Source organism: Pseudophryne corroboree, chromosome 8 (genome assembly GCF_028390025.1).
Source record: "Pseudophryne corroboree isolate aPseCor3 chromosome 8, aPseCor3.hap2, whole genome shotgun sequence".
Classification (NCBI taxonomy): Eukaryota; Metazoa; Chordata; class Amphibia; order Anura; family Myobatrachidae; genus Pseudophryne; species Pseudophryne corroboree.
This window is the reverse complement of record NC_086451.1, coordinates 312184606-312203943: the sequence shown is the minus strand read 5'-3', so window position 1 is coordinate 312203943 and position 19338 is coordinate 312184606.

Below are 19338 nucleotides of genomic sequence, written 5' to 3'. Positions count from 1 at the left end.
ATTATCTTAAACCATAAAGCTATACCTTTAAACACACTTTTACCATGGAGCCGCTGCGGCCGCTAGACTTAATACGCACGCTACGTACTTCGTACGCTATTTGCGTACAGAGTCCCGTACCTTGTACGGATTTAGCGTACAAACGCCGCGCTGGGGGTACAAAGTACACACAGCGCGCACACTCTTGATATACTTTAAACCTTATTCATAATGCAATGCAATGGTATTATTACACTCTAAACCTTATGCAGCAAAGCACTGCAATGATGTTACACCTTAAACCTTATGCAGCGCTGACGGTATAAAGTACCCGCAGCGCGTACACACCTTATTTATACACTTTTAAACCCTATGCAGATAGGTAATATAACACGCTTTAAACCCTAGCAGGGAAAACAAGACACAACACCGATTTGTAGTAATCAGGTAGATAGCATTCAGAGTCTTCTGACCGGCCAGGCAGCAACAGGCTTTTTATACATTACTTCCAAAAGCAATACAATGGATACTGTAATCCCTTTGTCCATTGGACACAGAGATACATCTTTACATTACAGGAGAGGTCATAGGTTTATTTTTAAAAGGTGGGCAATGTCTTTCTCAACTGCTCTTGTGGATGGTCTCCTCTGGATTCCCACCGCATACATAATATACAGTAAATACAGTTTATATCTATATTCTACTTCTGTACATAACTATATGCAGGAACATGCGATCTTCCTCTAACCAACACCGGAATGTTACCCTTAAAATACCCTGCAGCTGGATACTAGACATCACCTTATAACCTTAGTCTGTCCTTTCCCATCATGCAAAGGTGAATCCCTTAGTCCTGGAATCATTTAAACTGTTGATACTTGCTGATGTGGTGCAGGGGGGCTATGTGAACAATGTGCACTATTTGGATTAAATATGTAATGTTTTGATAACCCTCTATGCGCTCACAAACTCCGCCGTAAATACCCATACCACGCGCAGGACCGCGGGAGCGACCATACGCAAATTGCGGATATGTGCACGCACAGCGGAACAAGTGCACGCACAGCGGGCATGTGTGTGTTGTTAGTACGTGGTGTATGTACTACAATATTTTTCGACTTTGACACCAGTGTGTACATGGCTTTAATCAAAGTCAATATTTTTCTCAAGACTACAGAATTTTCTAGCCCTTAAAATCGGTACATTAAAGTGTATAGTATTGGTCAATTACCAGTTTTAGGAAGTGAGGGATACAATCATACATCCGACAATTTTAATATAAAACATCTGCAAAAATGTGAAAACAAATTTGTTGTATATGTCATGAAATTCCTATGTAGTAAGATTTATGTGGGTGAAATTTCGAGGATGTTAAAGGAGCGCATGGTACAACATAGAAAAACTAATTCATGTGTTTCATGTTGTTGACTGTAATATCACTTTCAAACAGAAAAATCTCAAAATCACAGGTTTTTCCTGGAATTTTCAACCTGGGTTAGGCCCAGGTCAAAGCTCCTAATCCTCTTTTACACGGCACATTAGCCCCAGATATTCCCTGGGTGACCCCTTTCACACTGAACCTGGGTCACAAGAAATTATTTATTATTATTTATTATCGGTTATTTATATCGCGCACACATATTCTGCAGTGCTTTACAAAGATGGACTGTTTTTATGGCACAGAGAGGAGGTCATGAAAAGTGGGTAGTGACTGCACACTGCATTGCATTAACCATTCTCCATTCATTTAATCTTACAAAGGGAACCCAGTGGATCCATAGATTGTACGTGATTGCACCAGAAGGTTTAAATGAAAATCTTTCCTTTTCTTGCTTATATGGTCTTTGAATATGCTGTTTACAACACATAATTCCTATTTATACGATTATGATACAATATAATATGGTTGTTACTTTTATAGCAAAACAACTCATTCAGCAATTATGATACATTGTTACACAAATTGTCTGTTATGCTTCTACCTGCAGTTCCTGCTTGTGTTTGTTGTTATGGTGATGGATGTTGTCAGTATACTGAGCCATGGCTTGATGATGTCATTAAGAGCCCGGCAGGAGTCCGCCTCTGGTCTCCAGTGTGTCATCTTCATGTGGGTGGTATACTATTTAAGGTAAGCACTGTTTTCGTGTATTTTGTATCCTGAAGATACGGAATAAGGGGCCTAATTCAGATCTGATCGCAAAAAGGAAAATCTTTCTCTAATGGGAAAAACCATGTGCACTGCATATGGGGCAGATATAACGTGCAGAGAGAGTTAGATTTGGGTGGGGTGTGTTCAAACTGAAATTTCAAATGCAGTGTAAAAATAAAGCAGCCAGTATTTGCCCTGCACAGAAACAAAATAACCCACCCAAATCTAACCCTCTCTGCACGTTATATCTGCCCCACCTGCAGTGCACATGGTTTTGCCCATTAGAGAAAGATTTTGCTTTTGCGATCAACCCTGAATTAGGCCCTAAATCATTACAACGTTGATAATAACTGGTGCCTGGTCTGCGTTTTTACAAGCTGAGTGATGCAACTTGGATTATTTATAATGATAAATTGTACAAGGACACCTAAACAGAGTAATTTTTAGATGATAAAAATGAGACCGGCACCCAGCTCCATAGCACTACACGCTAATATGGACAATCTCGTCCATATTGGCCTGCATGCAACGATTAACGAGCATGGGGCCGCGCATCATTAATCGTTGGTGCCTACACATAGACCAATATGAACGAGTTCTCGTTCATTTATGAACGAGAACGTTCATATCATTGTTTTATCTGTCAGTGTGTAGGGCCCATAAGCCTCCGAGTGCCACTGCTTGCTTGGTATATGCTATACAGATGTTTTCCAGAGGGCACTGGAGCCTGACAGTTGTGGATGGGGTGAGTGCCAATCAAATAGAGCCTGTATATATATATATATATATATTTATATATATATATATATATATATATATATAAATATATATATATACATATATATATATACACACACACACACACACACACACACACACACACACGTGTCCTCATACACCTTTCTCTTTTTGCTTAATTTGCCATGTAATGCTTAGCATGGTCAAGACACTCCACAATGAGTAGTGTTTGGATGGATTCCCAAATTATTATTATTTTGCCACAAAAAAGAATTCATCTAAAGTATCGGATTCAAATAGCATATCTTAAGAAAAATCGCAAAGTATGGGTACAGTATGTCACAAATTACATTGCATGGATAATTTGACTATATAGTTTAAATGGGGAAAGGTGTATGTGGACACATCTGTATAATAAACTTATTATGCCCTGATGGTATAATACTGTATTTTCTGTCTTTTATTATGAGTGATAAATAAAATTTGCAGTTTAAATTGTTGGTTCCTGGAGCAACACTTACAGTATATATCAGATAAGCTCTATTTTTTTTATTATAAATTGGTATGGGGCCAATTTATATTTTATTTGAGCACATTGGTGATTGCACCAATGTATTGCACTAGGAGGCGCGCTTCATGTTCACGTGGCCCCATGATGTGTGTGCATGCTGAAGGCATGTTCACAAATGCCCGGGCTGATTAGGAGCCCCAATCTATCACTGCCAATACATCTTACCATACCTTTGTAGATCTAACCAATCAACTCGTACAACTGACTTGTGCATTCAGGGTGTCATCAGTATATGAGTGTCCAGTCATTAAGAAATGATGGAGTTCCTTAGCTGCCCCATTGCAATGCACAAAATAAGAATTTACTTACCGATAATTCTATTTCTCATAGTCCGTAGTGGATGCTGGGGACTCCGTAAGGACCATGGGGGGGATAGCGGCTCCGCAGGAGACTGGGCACATCTAAAGAAAGCTTTAGGACTAACTGGTGTGCACTGGCTCCTCCCCCTATGACCCTCCTCCAAGCCTCAGTTAGGATACTGTGCCCGGACGAGCGTACACAATAAGGAAGGATTTTGAATCCCGGGTAAGACTCATACCAGCCACACCAATCACACCGTATAACTTGTGATCTGAACCCAGTTAACAGTATGATAACAGAGGAGCCTCTGAAAAGATGGCTCCCAACAATAATAACCCGATTTTTGTAACAATAACTATGTACAAGTATTGCAGACAACCCGCACTTGGGATGGGCGCCCAGCATCCACTACGGACTATGAGAAATAGAATTATCGGTAAGTAAATTCTTATTTTCTCTAACGTCCTAAGTGGATGCTGGGGACTCCGTAAGGACCATGGGGATTATACCAAAGCTCCCAAACGAGCGGGAGAGTGCGGATGACTCTGCAGCACCGAATGAGAGAACTCCAGGCCCTCCTCAGCCAGGGTATCAAATTTGTAGAATTTAGCAAACGTGTTTGCCCCTGACCAAGTAGCTGCTCGGCAAAGTTGTAAAGCCGAGACCCCTCGGGCAGCCGCCCAAGATGAGCCCACTTTCCTTGTGGAACGGGCTTTTACAGATTTTAGCTGTGGCAGGCCTGCCACAGAATGTGCAAGCTGAATTGTACTACAAATCCAACGAGCAATAGTCTGCTTAGAAGCAGGAGCACCCAGCTTGTTGGGTGCATACAGGATAAACAGCGAGTCAGATTTCCTGACTCCAGCCGTCCTGGAAATATTTTCAGGACCCTGACAACATCCAGCAACTTGGATTCCTCCAAGTCCCTAGTAGCCGCAGGCACCACAATAGGTTGGTTCAGGTGAAAACGCTGGAACCACCTTAGGGAGAAACTGAGGACGAGTCCTCAATTCCGCCCTGTCCGAATGGAAAATCAGATAAGGGCTTTTACAGGATAAAGCTGCCAATTCTGACACGCGCCTGGCCCAGGCCAGGGCCAACAGCATGACCACTTTCCATGTGAAATATTTTAACTCCACAGATTTAAGTGGTTCAAACCAATGTGACTTTTGGAACCCAAACTACATTGAGATCCCAAATTGCCACTGGAGGCACAAAAGGAGGCTGTATATGCAGTACCCCTTTTACAAACGTCTAAACTTCAGGGACTGAAGCTAGTTCTTTTTTGGAAGAAAATTGACAGGGCCGAAATCTGAACCTTAATGGACCCCAATTTCAGGCCCATAGACACTCCTGTTTGCAGGAAATGTAGGAATCGACCCAGTTGAATTTCCTCCGTCGGGCCTTACTGGCCTCGCACTACGCAACATATTTTCGCCAATTGCGGTGATAATGTTTTTGCGGTTACATCCTTCCTGGCTTTAGATCAGGATATGGATGACTTCATCCGGAATGCCTTTTTTCCTTCAGGATCCGGTGTTCAACCGGCATGCCGTCAAACGCAGCCTCGGTAAGTCTTGGAACAGACAGGGTCCTTGCTGGAGCAGGTCCCTTCTTAGAGGTAGAGGCCACGGATCCTCCGTGAGCATCTCTTGAAGTTCCGGTTACCAAGTCCTTCTTGACCAATCCGGAGCCACGAATATAGTGCTTTCTCCTCTCCATCTTATCAATCTCAGTACCTTGGGTATGAGAGGCAGAGGAGGGAACACATACACTGACTGGTACACCCACGGTGTTACCAGAGCGTCTACAACTATTGCCTGAGGGTCTCTTGACCTGGCGCAATACCTGTCGAGTTTTTTAATCATGTGGACGACTTCTGGGTGAAGTCCCCACTCTCCCGGGTGGAGGTCGTGCTGAGGAAGTCTGCTTCCCAGTTGTCCACTCCCGGAATGAATACTGTTGACAGTGCTATCACATGATTTTCCGCCCAGCGAAGAATCCCTGCAGCTTCTGCCATTGCCCTCCTGCTTCTTGTGCCACCCTGTCTGTTTACGTGGGTGACTGCCATGATGTTGTCCGACTGGATCAACACCGGCTGACCTTGAAGCAGAGGTCTTGCTAAGCTTAGAGCATTGTAAATGGCCCTTAGCTTCAGGATATTTATGTGAAGTGATGTATCCAGGCTTGACCCTAAGCCCTGGATATTCCTTCCCTGTGTGACTGCTCCCCAGCCTCGCAGGCTGGCATCCGTGGTCACCAGGACCCAGTCCTGAATGCCGAATCTGCGGCCCTCTAGAAGATGAGCACTCTGCAACCACCACAGGATGGATACCCTTGTCCTTGGTGACAGGGTTATCCGCTGATGCATCTGAAAATGCGACCCGGACCATTTGTCCAGTAGGTTCCACTGGAAAGTTCTTGCGTGGAATCTAACGAATGGGATTGCTTCGTAGGAAGCCACCATTTTTACCCAGAACCCTTGTGCATTGATGCACTGAGACTTGGTTCGGTTTTAGGAGGTTCCTGACTAGCTCGGATAACTCCCTGGCTTTCTCTTCCGGGAGAAATACCTTTTTTTTTTTTTTTTTTTTTTTTTTGTGGACTGTGTCCAGGAACATCCCTAGGAAACAGAAGACAAGTCGTCGGAACCAGCTGCGATTTTGGAATATTGAGAATCCAATCGTGCTGCCGCAACACTACCTGAGATAGTGCTACACCGACTTCCAACTGTTCCCTGGATCTTACCCTTATCAGGGAATCGTCCAAGTAAGGGATAACTAAAATTTCCTTCCTTCGAAGGGATATCATTTCGGCCATTACCTTGGTAAAGACCCTGGGTGCCGTGGACCATCCCTACGGCAGCGTCTGAACTGATAATGACAGTTCTGTACCATAACCTGAGGTACCCTTGGTGAGAAGGGTAAATTTTGACATGAAGGTAAGCATCCTTGATGTCCCGAGACATCATGTAGTCCCCTTCTTCCAGGTTCGCAATCACTGCTCTGAGTGACTCAATCTTGAATTTGAACCTCTGTATGTAAGTGTTCAAAGATTTTAGATTTTAGATTTAGATTTAGAATCGGTCTCACCGAGCCGTCTGGCTTCGGTACCACAATAGTGTGGAATAATACCCCAATCCCTGTTGCTGGAGGGGTACCTTGATTATCACCTGCTGGGAATACAGCTTGTGAATGGCTTCCAAAACTGTCAGAGGGAGACGTCGGTAAAGCCGACTTTTGGAAACGGCGAGGGGGAGACGTCTCGAATTCCAATATGTACCCTTGAGATATTACCTGAAGGATCCAGGGGTCTACTTGCGAGTGAGCCCACTGCGCACTGAAATTCATTGAGAACGGGCCCCCACCGTGCCTGAGCTTGTAAGGCCCTAGCGTCATACTGAGGGCTTGGCAGAGGAGGGAAAGGGTTTCTGTTCCTGGGAACTGGCTAATCTCTTCAGCCTTTTTCCTCTCCCTCTGTCACGAGCAGAAAAGAGGAACCTTTTGTCCGCTTGCCAACAAAGGACTGCGCCTGATAATATGGCGTCTTATTTTGAGAGGCGACCTGGGGTACAAACGTGGATTTCCCAGTTGTTGCCGTGGCCACCAGGTCTAAAAGACCGACCCCAAATGTCCCTTTTCAAAGGCAATACTTCCAAATGCCGTTTGGAATCCGCATCACCTGACCATTTTACTGGTAGAATTGGACAACGCACTTATACTTGATGCCAGTCGGCAAATATTCCGCTGTGCATCATGCATATATAGAAATGCATCTTTTAAATGCTCTATAGGCAATAATATACTATCCTTATCTAGGATATCAATATTTCCAGTCAGGGAATCCGACCATGCCAACCCAGCACTGCACCTCCAGGCTGAGGCGATTGCTGGTCGCAGTATAACACCAGTATGTGTGTGAATACATTTTTGGATACCCTCCTGCTTTCTATCAGCAGGATTCTTAAGGGCGGCCATCTCATGAGAGGGTAGAGCCCTTGTTCTTACAAGCGTGTGAGCGTCTTATCCCCCCTAGGGGGTGTTTCCCAACGCACCCTAACCTCTGGCGGGAAAGGGTATACACCAATACTTTTTAAGAAATTATCAATTGTTATCGGGGGAAAACCCACGCATCATCACACACCTCATTTTATTTCTCAGATTCAGGAAAACTACAGGTAGTTTTTCCCTCACCGAACATAATACCCCTTTTTGGTGGTACTCGTATTATCAGAAATGTATAAAACATTTTCCATTGTCTCAATCATGTAACGTGTGGCCCTACTGGAAATCACGGTTGTCTCTTCACCGTCGACACAGGAGTCAGTATCCGTGTCGGCGTCTGTATCTGCCATCTGAGGTAACGGGCGCTTTAGAGCCCCTGACGGCCTATGAGACGTCTGGACAGGCACAAGCTGAGTAGCCGGCTGTCTCATGTCAACCACTGTTTTTTTATACAGAGCTGACACTGTCACGTAATTTTCCAGTACATCCACTCAGGTGTCGACCCCCTAGGTGGTGACATCACTGTTACAGACACTCTGCTCCGTCTCCACATCATTTTTCTCCTCATACACACACAGCACACACACAGGGAATGCTCTGATAGAGGACAGGACCCCACTAGCCCTTTGGGGAGACAGAGGGAGAGTATGCCAGCACACACCAGAGCGCTATATATATATACAGGGATAACCTTATATAAGTGTTTTTCCCCTTATAGCTGCTGTATGTTTTAATACTGCGCCTAATTAGTGCCCCCCTCTCTTTTTTTAACCCTTTCTGTAGTGCAGGGAAGAGCCAGGGAGCTTCCCTCCAACTGAGCTGTGAGGGAAAATGGCGCCAGTGTGCTGAGGAGATAGGCTCCGCCCCTTTTTCGGTGGCCTTATCTCCCGTTTTTCTGTATATTCTGGCAGGGGTTAAATGCATCCATATAGACCAGGAGCTATATGTGATGTATTTTTTGCCATGTAAGGTATTTTTATCATGTTTTATTGCGTCTCAGGGCGCCCCCCCCCAGCGCCCTGCACCCTCAGTGACCGGAGTATGAAGTGTGCTGAGAGCAATGGCGCACAGCTGCAGTGCTGTGCGCTACCTTATTGAAGACAGGAACGTCTTCTGCCGCCGATTTTTCCGGACCTCTTCGCTTTTCTGGCTCTGTAAGGGGGCCGGCGGCGCGGCTCCGGGACCCATCCAGGCTGGGCCTGTGATCGTCCCTCTGGAGCTAATGGCCAGTAGCCAAGAAGCCCAATCCACTCTGCACTCAGGTGAGTTCGCTTCTACTCCCCTTAGTCCCTCGATGCAGTGAGCCTGTTGCCAGCAGGTCTCACTAAAAATAACAAACCTAAACTAAAACTTTCACTAAGAAGCTCAGGAGAGCCCCTAGTGTGCACCCTTCTCGTCGGGCACAGAAATCTAACTAACTGAGGCTTGGAGGAGGGTCATAGGGGGAGGAGCCAGTGCACACCAGTTAGTCCTAAAGCTTTCTTTAGATGTGCCCAGTCTCCTGCGGAGCCGCTATCCCCCCCATGGTCCTTACGGAGTCCCCAGCATCCACTTAGGACGTTAGAGAAATTTAAATTCCAAGCTTTCATTTAGAGCTTGAGAGGCCTTCCTGATACAGGTTTATTTGACACAGGCAGCCTCGATTTATAGTCTTCTTTCCCCAGAGCCTGTTTACTTTACTGAGATTATGATTTGCTGTTGTAATATTGGGACTCAACAGAACATGTCAATGAAAACTGTTGTTGATTGATAATACTCTATGTTTCTTCTATAAAAAGGCTTTATCAAAATCATAAAGCATCTTATCCTTCTATCTACAGGATGGTTCCTGCAGCCATGACCACAGCTGGCTCTTATCCTTATCTGACCTAAGAATTAATGATATATATTGCTTATATTTTTATGCTAGTATTCTACTATCTCTATTATTAATAGACAAAGGTATCTTAATTGAGAGAAATGCTAAAAAAAAATGCACCTGGAATCAATATATATACTGTAGCATTAGATCTTTTTTAGATTTTTAGATTAGAAATTAGATTAGATTTTTTAAGATAATTTTCTGATTTTTTTATGTTTAAATATTTTAAAATTATTTTGTATATGATTAACATATAATGTAGCCTGCCTGATGGGTACCTATTTAGCCAATTTAATTCTGTATACAGTAAATACAATAGCTTTATTAATAATGATATGTTTAGGGTTGTTGGGTTTCTTGTGTGTTATGACCTGGAACTAGAAGTAGTCATTCTGGCTGTACCTTATTGATGAGAAATAATTGTAGACAGTGATTTTTTTTTTTACATTTTAACAAACCTATGAGTGAGAAGAGAAATATCTACATGGGAGTGTGGGGACTGATTGTAGGAGGTGTGTTTGACACCACAGTTTTTCTGCATCATTTTGACATCTGTATTATTGTAGAACCTTACTTGTTCCACTGTTTAACTCTGTCTATAACATTCTCCCTGTATGCTCTTTGTAATCGGACACTGCCTGGTCATATATTTACCATGAGCTTGCTAGCAAAATGACATAAATAGATAGGTTACTACTTCCCACATGAGGTAGTCTGTGCGGTAGTAAGATTATGATGATGTGATTTGCTGCAGGTTGATTCACCCCTATCCACTTCAGAACTGGTGAGACCTAAAAGACCAAGAGCTAAAGGTTCATTACAGAAAGGTCCTCAGATCCTGAATAAATGCAATTTGTTGCAACATGATCATATGTAAACAGGTGAAAATAGATACAATTTGTGAATGCATGTGTGAATGAGCCTCTTAATGAATCCAGAGTAATACTGTAAAATAATTCCAATTACATGTATTCTGCAGGAGAACCCCCATGTAAACTTCATGCAATGCATTGTAAGTCAACATGTGTTCTTTTGGCAAATCACCAGTAAGTTTAAAATAGTATCATTTTGAGGATTTGGTGAGGTTGCTGGTGTAGGAAGTGGCACTTACCTTGCTGACCCACTCTCACCTTTGAGATGCTGGATGTTGCATAGCCGGTCCTGGAACCAGGTTGAACAGCACCTCAGTAAGGACAAAAAAGTTTATTAAGAAATGACAATTTCTTCCTAAACAAAGTAGGAGGAATGACGCAGAAGAGGGCATTTGTACCGTCCTACAATTTCAATGAGTGTGTGTAGGTCATCACTGGTGCAAGCACCTCTGGCAGCAATTTTCGACTATAGAGTCCTCCCAAGCCCACAAAAAATAATTGTAGTACCCTCCAGACAGAGTGCATGGCTTACTCACCTGTGCATGTTCTGTCCACAAGCAGCCTTCCTTCATGGCTGCTCTACATTAATTCCAATAGTGGTATATCTTATCCACTGTAACCTGACTATAATGATGCACAGGCCCTACAACTGACTCTTGGGGATATATTTACTAAAGTGTAGGTTTTCAAATGTTGGGGTGTGGTATAACAGATAGACAGTGTCTAGTTAGACAGTCAATAGATAGACACCACATGTTAGACAGTGAAAAGGTCGACAGGTTCAAAAGGTAGACATGAAAAAGTAGACAATTCAAAAGGTCGACAGGGTCAAAAGTTAGACCAGGTCAAAAGGTCGACATGAAAATGGTCAACATAAAAAAGGTAGACACCTTTTTTTGCATTTTTGAGGTTTGTGTGGATAGTTTTGTCATCTGGGACCCCCAATTTTAGAAAGACATCTGCTCGCCACGCTTCGGGCTTGGCGGCTCGTTGCACTCATGACAAGGTATACAACCAAATCTATGCTGACATGGATAGAGAAGGCATGAAAAAGTCCAAAAATATGTAAAATGGAAAAGAAACCTGTGTCTACCTTTTTATGTTGACCATTTTCATGTCAGTCTTTTGACCATGTCTACCTTTTGACCCTGTTGACATTTTGTACTATCTTTTTCATGTCCATTTCGAACTTTGACCATGTCGACCTTTTGACCCTGTTGACCTAATGTCTGTCTAACATATGGTGTCTATCTATTAACTGTCTAGCTAGACACTGTCTATCTATCATCTGGATACCGTGCACTAACCCTAACTGCTAAACATAAAATATAAAACCAATCTTAATAAATGTAACATTATGCCCTTAATCATTGGTGGCCAGTAGGCTAAACAATGACTGGAGACTCATTGTGTACTCTGACCATCCATGGTGGGCACCACCTCAGGCACCCAGCAATATCACTTCACTTGTGCAGCAAGAGGGCAAGCATCAGCTCTTTTGTACAAGAGACACATTGCTGCAAGGACTTAGGTGTCCGCCTCTTTTTTTCCTGACCTGGCATCTAATTTCATCTGCCTTCACCTCTGCACTTCTTATGTCTTCCACTTCCTGCTATCTCTTTATTACTGGTAGCAGTGCCTCTTCTCCCAATCTCTCTGCAAAGCTCTTCTCTACTCCCACTCTATCATCAAACTGGCCCTACGCATTTGCACTAGCCAGAGAAAGGGAGCAGGGCAATGACACAAATGAATATTCTCATTTCTTATTGGCTCACCCGTATCAAGTCCTGATTGCCTTGTTTCCTCCACTCTCTAAGTACTGTAAGTTGAGTGGCTGAACTTGCATCTTAAAGATTTAGAGCTGTAAATTACCAGAGCCATCTTGCCCAGTCCGACCTCCTCCAAGATGTGGTAAGTATCCCCAAGATCAAGAAGATTCTCCATCCTTTCTAGTGGTTAGCATGGGGGAGGCACATATCTATATTTCTGCTTACAGCACACCATGCAAGCCCAGATAACTCATTAGGCATCAAATCTGAAAGGTATTTAGTGTCTTTTTGTTGTTTTAAATATGGAATATATTCTTACCACATCAGTGGTTGTTGGGCTAAATATTATCTAACAGTCACAGAGTGAAATCTAAACGTGCACAATAGATAAACATTATAAACTGTTACATATTTAAGTCCAACAATCTGATTAGCTCACCCTTGCAACCCAAGCACGTTCAAGCAATAGCCTGCAATATATTTGGACTCTGCTGCCAGAGTAATTTTCAAAGAAGTTTGGGTTGTAGGACAAGCAATAAAGGGGAATTTTCCAGTATCTTTAGCTATCACCGCAGTGATAAGTGGAATATCAGTGATAATTCGCATTTCAGCTCTAATATTAGTGTCATGGCCATTCATTCAAGTGGCTCCTTTGATACAGCAAAACGTGTGTATCCAAACGTCTGTTCAAATACTCTATAGTTATTTATTTTATATTTCTTATTTCTTTGCTGCTGCGAACATGAGGGATACTCAGCCCCCAAAAATCATAAGAAAAAATGAAAAACTGTCACAGCGCACAAGAAATAAAGTTAAAAACACGATTATATTTATTTATCACAGATCAGCATTAATTTTATAGACCATAATGGTAAAATTTCACATAGACATAATAAAACAGCTGTCATAATTTTCCAGCTCGGTGATACAATAATTGACACATTTGTAGCAACATTAAGAGATACAATTTTGTATAGCAGTATCAAAAAACAGCTTTTAAAAGATACAATCAACATTCACTAGTTACAAGTAAACTGTGTTCCACTGCTCAACAGCTGATTAGACCACACATTTACCCTCAGCTTGGTAACTGATTAGAGCTATTTCTAATTAGAGGTGGGGAAACGCCTCAAAGCTTCATACTACACAGATCAGTGCTGTATTTCACCCACAGACCATTTGCCTGGTCCGTACCGTCTCCAGAGTTGACTGAAAAAAATGGATTAAAGCACCAGCAGGTGGGAGAACCATCCATGAGACTTCATATGCAGTTTAGCAGTGAGAACAAGCACTTGTGTCAAATCTTAATCACAGTCTGGTCAGATGTGAAAAAGTGACTTTTTTCGCATTATTAGCAATAAGCAGCTTGAAAGTGTTTATGAACAATTTATATTATTCATGCTGCTTCATCAAACCAGGTGTCCTCACATCACAAAATTTGCAATAGACTGGTACCACTGTGGAGCACTGAATATTATGCTGGACATATAAAAACTCAGGACTAATTGGTCCTCCTAATATGCTCTAATCAGTTACCAAGCTGAGGGTAAATGTGCGGTCTAATCAGCTGTTGAGCTGTGGAACACAGTTTACTTTTAACTAGTGAACGTTGATTGTATCTTTTAAAAGCTGTTTTTTGATACTGCTATACAAAATCATATCTATTAATGTTGCAACAAATGTGTCAAATATAATATCACCGAGCTGGAAAGTTATGACAGCTGTTTTATTATATGTCTATGTGAAATTTTACCATTATGGTCTATACAATTAATGCTGATCTGTGATAAATAAATATAATTGTGTTTTTAACTGTATTTCTTGTGCGCTGTGACAGTTTTTCATTCATTTTTCCTTTGATACAGTCCTAGCCTTCTTATGTCAAAACTCAAAACATATCCTTGCAATGTTTAAATAGATTCTCTAATCCTTTCTAATCAGAAGTATATATTCCTATAGAGTGTAATCTTGCAAGCAGTGTTCTCTTACCTTTTTGTCAGTTATTAACTTATTACCCAGTTTTGTCTTATTACTCTTTTGTTCTCAATTGTAAAGAGCAATAGAATATGCTGTCACTTTATACGTAACTGTTAATAATAATTCCTCTATATTCAGTACATATGCTTTAAAACTGAAATGGACTCTAATCACAAAATGTAATCTCTCACATAATTCTCATATATTGGATAACACATTAACAAATGTAGCACACTGGAAACTATGTAATTATTTGTGAATGATATGGATAACTATCAAGAGTATACTCTTGTATGTATGTATCATCCCAATGGTAGCTCAGACATTTTCACTTGTTCTGTTTCCCTTCTCCAGGGAAGATCCTTGTCCATTGAAGACTTAATATAAACATGGGCAAATTACATTAGCTATGTGTGCCTTAAGCATAAGAAAATTAGATTTTAGGTTCCTTTGGGTAAATGCTTGACTTTGTTTTATAGCCAGTTAAATACTCTTAAATTAAAATTAGTTGTTGCATATGAAATATTCAAATGATTTGGTATGGTAATTGATTTCAATGCTTGCCCCTTGTTAATTACAGATATGAAATATGCGAGCCATTTATCAATAATTTTCCAGCTGATATGGTCCCATTTTTATTTTATTGGGGAATTATCACTCAATTCTGCACTAACTTAGGTATTGAAAAATATATTTAATGCAATGGAACTTAAATATTGAAATATTTTAATTCCTTTGTCATACATCTATTGTACGTCTCATGTATTATAAAGAAATATGATCCCCTGCACTGGGAAATATAAGGATTATAGCAGTCATCTCTGCATTTTTGTGACCTATAATATGGCTACAGGATTCCTCAGTGTCTTTAAATTTCTTATATTTCAAAGTAGAGGGTTGGCATCACCATTATTATTGTGGATATTTACATATAACATATAATTGTAACATCAATCTAGTGTAAAACCTATGAATTAAATGGATTCTGAATATATATCTCCATATACAGGTGGGTCCTCGGTGATCTTACTGGCGCATAAACTTATAGGATCTTAGTCGCGGGGGCGAATGTATGCACCTCAGCACGGCTAACCTTACAAATAATGCATATGCACATGTGTATGCTTTGCTTGTAAGATGAGGGAGGACACATAAGAACACACAGTGGATTGTGAGAATATAGTTTTATTTTTTGGTGACATGTAGACAAAATAGGCCGTATTCTCGTGAGGCTTGTAGTCTAAACAAAATCCATTACCTGGTTGCTTATGGCCATGACATACCTATCTCTAATGGGTATGTGATGGCTAGAGGATAATACAGTCCTTGTACACAGGTGGTTGCTGCAAATCCCCATTCTCTGTTTCCTGCCCCAACACTCCTACTATAATCACTATTAATGTTACCATTTCAGCAATAAATTCACTCTCAATTTAACTAATCCAGGGCTGTACATTAATAGAATTTATATAATTCAATCCAATGGCTCAAAAATGTATCAAAAAATGAAAATAGTAGCATCTAGAGGGAAAATTGTCTAGGTTGAAAATAAGAGACTCATTATTTAGAAAGAAAAACATTAGTGTTTTTTGTCTGTTTTTCTGTTACTGCTGTTCCAATGCTATTTTTTTGGTATTAACTATCAATATATTTATGCTGTGACCAATCCAGCCTGGCAAATTCATAGGGCAGGCTACCTCTTTTTCACGTAGATACCACACCTGTTGATACTCAACTTTCATGGGAACTAGCATCAAGCTTTGGTACTGGCTATTAATGTAGGAAGAATTCTCTTTTTATTTATTCAGGTTTATATTTATTCAATTAACACAGGGAATTTAATTTTAATTGATAAATTTATTATTTTGCAATATGTAATGAGCCCCCCCCCCAAGCACACTGGTAAAAAGGGCAAAAAATGAATAATGGATTCAAGAGTTACCTTAAAGTAATGCAATGTGAAATTGCAACTCATGATATAGTGGAATGGGATAATACTGTGACTCACTTGGTTTCATATTAACACATTTTATTGGGTAAATTTATAAAGGTCTGTTTTAAATTGATCTAAATCGATGTGTGTTTCAGGGGCTAAAACGCACATTTACTAACAGACAATTTTTTATATCAATTTTTAAATGTTAGTAAATGTGACATTTAGCCCCTGAAACACAACATTGATTGAGATCAATTCTATTTCAATATAGAAACAATCATACCATAGAAAGCTGACACCCTTGTATTTGTCTTGATCTGGCTCTTAACATTATCCTTCAAATTTACTTTCCGGTAGATTGAAGAGATTTCATTTGTATCTATCAGCCTATTCTTAAAATATAACTGCATCCAAATCTTAAATTTTGATTAAGTTATAATATAATAGTTTCTGATCCTACTTAGCATTGGTCCTGTTAAAAATGTGATGAAATTGCACAGACTTCAAAATTGAAACTTCTTGTCAAGGCAGACATGTAAACATTGAAATTCACTTTGATTTGGTCACAATGGTTGTGTATTTCATTGCGTGTTAACATGTATTTAAAGGATGACCTTAAACATTCGAGTTAAACCTGGGAGCTACTGAGCTACAGTAGAAATGCAAACTTCAAAATTATACAGCAAAGATAGTCAAATAAACAACAATATTAATGCGTGTGCACATATTTTATGTATATCCCAACACGCTTTAATAAAGCAGATGGAAAAGGGGTTGTCAATCCCAATAGCAGTATAGATAAAAAGGTATTTTAAATCAGCTCTTGAGTTGTTTTTCCAAATCAAATGTATACGATGGATGAATTAAAAAAATATATATATTTAAAAAAATTATACATTTGTTAAAAATTAATAATAAAGGAATATAAGCTTTTGCAGAATAATTTGCATATTAATTCTGAGCGTCGAATACAAGGTATCAAATTCTACCGGTAACTATTTCCACCCATTGGATCCCAGACCAAACATTAATGTTAAAGTTAGTCTCCTTCTAGTAGGTAATTTTGTGCTCCTGTAGCATAATACAAAGACAGACAGCTAGTTTTACCCAATCCACAGTGCTCACAAACAGGTCTCAGCAGAGGCAGCTTGCATTAGCTGTGTTGAAGAGTTCACAGGACATCCATATAAAGTCGGTAATTTGCAGAGTGAGGTCAGGGGAATTCCAAATGCAATGTTCAGTAAAAGGTCTTTATCTGGATCTATTGGTGGTATATATTGCAGGTCCTGGTAGTAATAAATGGCCTTAATGCGTTTCCCTGAGCAAAAAATGCTCAGCTTCATTAGAAGCTGGTTTAAAATACCTTTTTTATTTATAATGCACATATTAGTTTGCCCGAGCTTATATGTCTACATGGGTGGTCTTCTGGTTGCCGAATGTCGGGATCCCGGCACACAGTATACCAGCGCCGGAATCCCAACACCCGGCATACCGACACATATTCTCCCTCGTGGGGGTCCACTACCCCCCTGTAGGAAGAATAAATAGCATGGCGCGTGTAGCGCGCCACCGTGCCTGCAACGTGGTGAGTGCAGCAAGCCCGCAAGGGACTAATTTGTGCTCGCCACACTGTTGGTATGCCAGTGGTCGGGCTCCCGGCACCGGTATGATGGTTGTCGGGAGCCCGGCCGCCGGCATACCATACTACACCCGTCTACACTGTATAGCACTGGTGTTAGGATCCATCACGGATCTGATTTCAAACTATGGTATAAATCGAACTGCATGTTATATCGATGTATATTGTATATGGAAAATGTCATTTGTAAAACTGATCAAACAAAATCAGGGCATATTTGAGACTTCCTTTCTATCCTCTGCTAGGATTGCTAAAAGTGAATGTTTACTATACACCACAGTGTCAATGAGAAGACAAAACATCCATAGAAGTGTTAAATTCTTTTGAAAGGAGGTGATAGAACTCTCTCAAGGAGGCTTCTTTTTCCTGACTAAAGCCATAAATCTGTCTAATATATTGGAAAGTCACAGGTCTTCAAACAGAATGAAGCAAGTAATTAGGTTCCAGTGTTTATGTACCATGAACTGCCTGGGTTATGGGCACAAAAAGGACCTTCAGATACCTTCTGGCATTGAAAGGATTAGGGTGAGGGCATTTTTTTTTGGGAGCAGCTGCCAGGGGGGATAAAAATGAGCTAAGAAGAGCACAATGTGTTCACTACTTGATGAGGTCTACTATGACTGAAGTAGACACCAATCTATCCAATCTATAATCCTTGATCTCCTCCACAACAAAAAACAAGGCTTCATATATAAGCAACCTTGTTTTCTAAACTTATTCCTGTTTTTATTTTCTGAAATTGTCTGTGACCAGTGTGTACTTTTAAAATAATCATATACGCTTTGGAATTTTTTTTGTAACTTAATTCTGAAGTTATTCTTGAATTTAAAACCTAATTTCTAGCTCTGATTTTCTGTGTTCTTAGACCTAAGGCGTTGAGAGACACATGCTACTGATATAACTGCACATATATACTGTGAGTGGAACCAAAAGGCCGCTGTGGGAGGAGTTACTTCCCATAATTCCTTTGGTGGTTGAAATTACCATGTCTGAAGTAACCATAAATTGCTGGTGGAAATTTTCAGATTAACGTATCTGGAAAATCGGACATCCAGCCATGACAACTGGTAATTTTTTTTTTGTTTTATTTCAAATGCAACTATTACTGTACAATTAGATCTCTGTGTATGTTTTACTGAGATGCTGTCATAAACAGAAGACCAACAGTGGGAATACCAATGGATCACAGAGGTAAGTACAGGGGCTAGGCACTAGGGGGAGGGTTTAGTGAAGGCTGTGTGGCAGGTTAGGGTTAAGCTGTGGGGGGGATGGTTAGGTTTAGGCTGCAGGAGGAGATGGTTAGAGTTAGGCTGAGGTAAGGGGAAGTTAGGGTTAGGCTGCGAGAAGGGTGGGTTAAGGTTAGGATCAGGAGTAGGGTGAAAATACTTTCCGGGACCTATTTGGAACCCTAGTGTGTATGTATGTGTATATACATGGGTAGTCTTGATTGGCCAGATGGTTCTTATCTGCCATCAAATTTTATGTTTCTAAGTTTCATATGTTACAAATTCAGTACAATATATATACCCTAAAGTCTGTTATT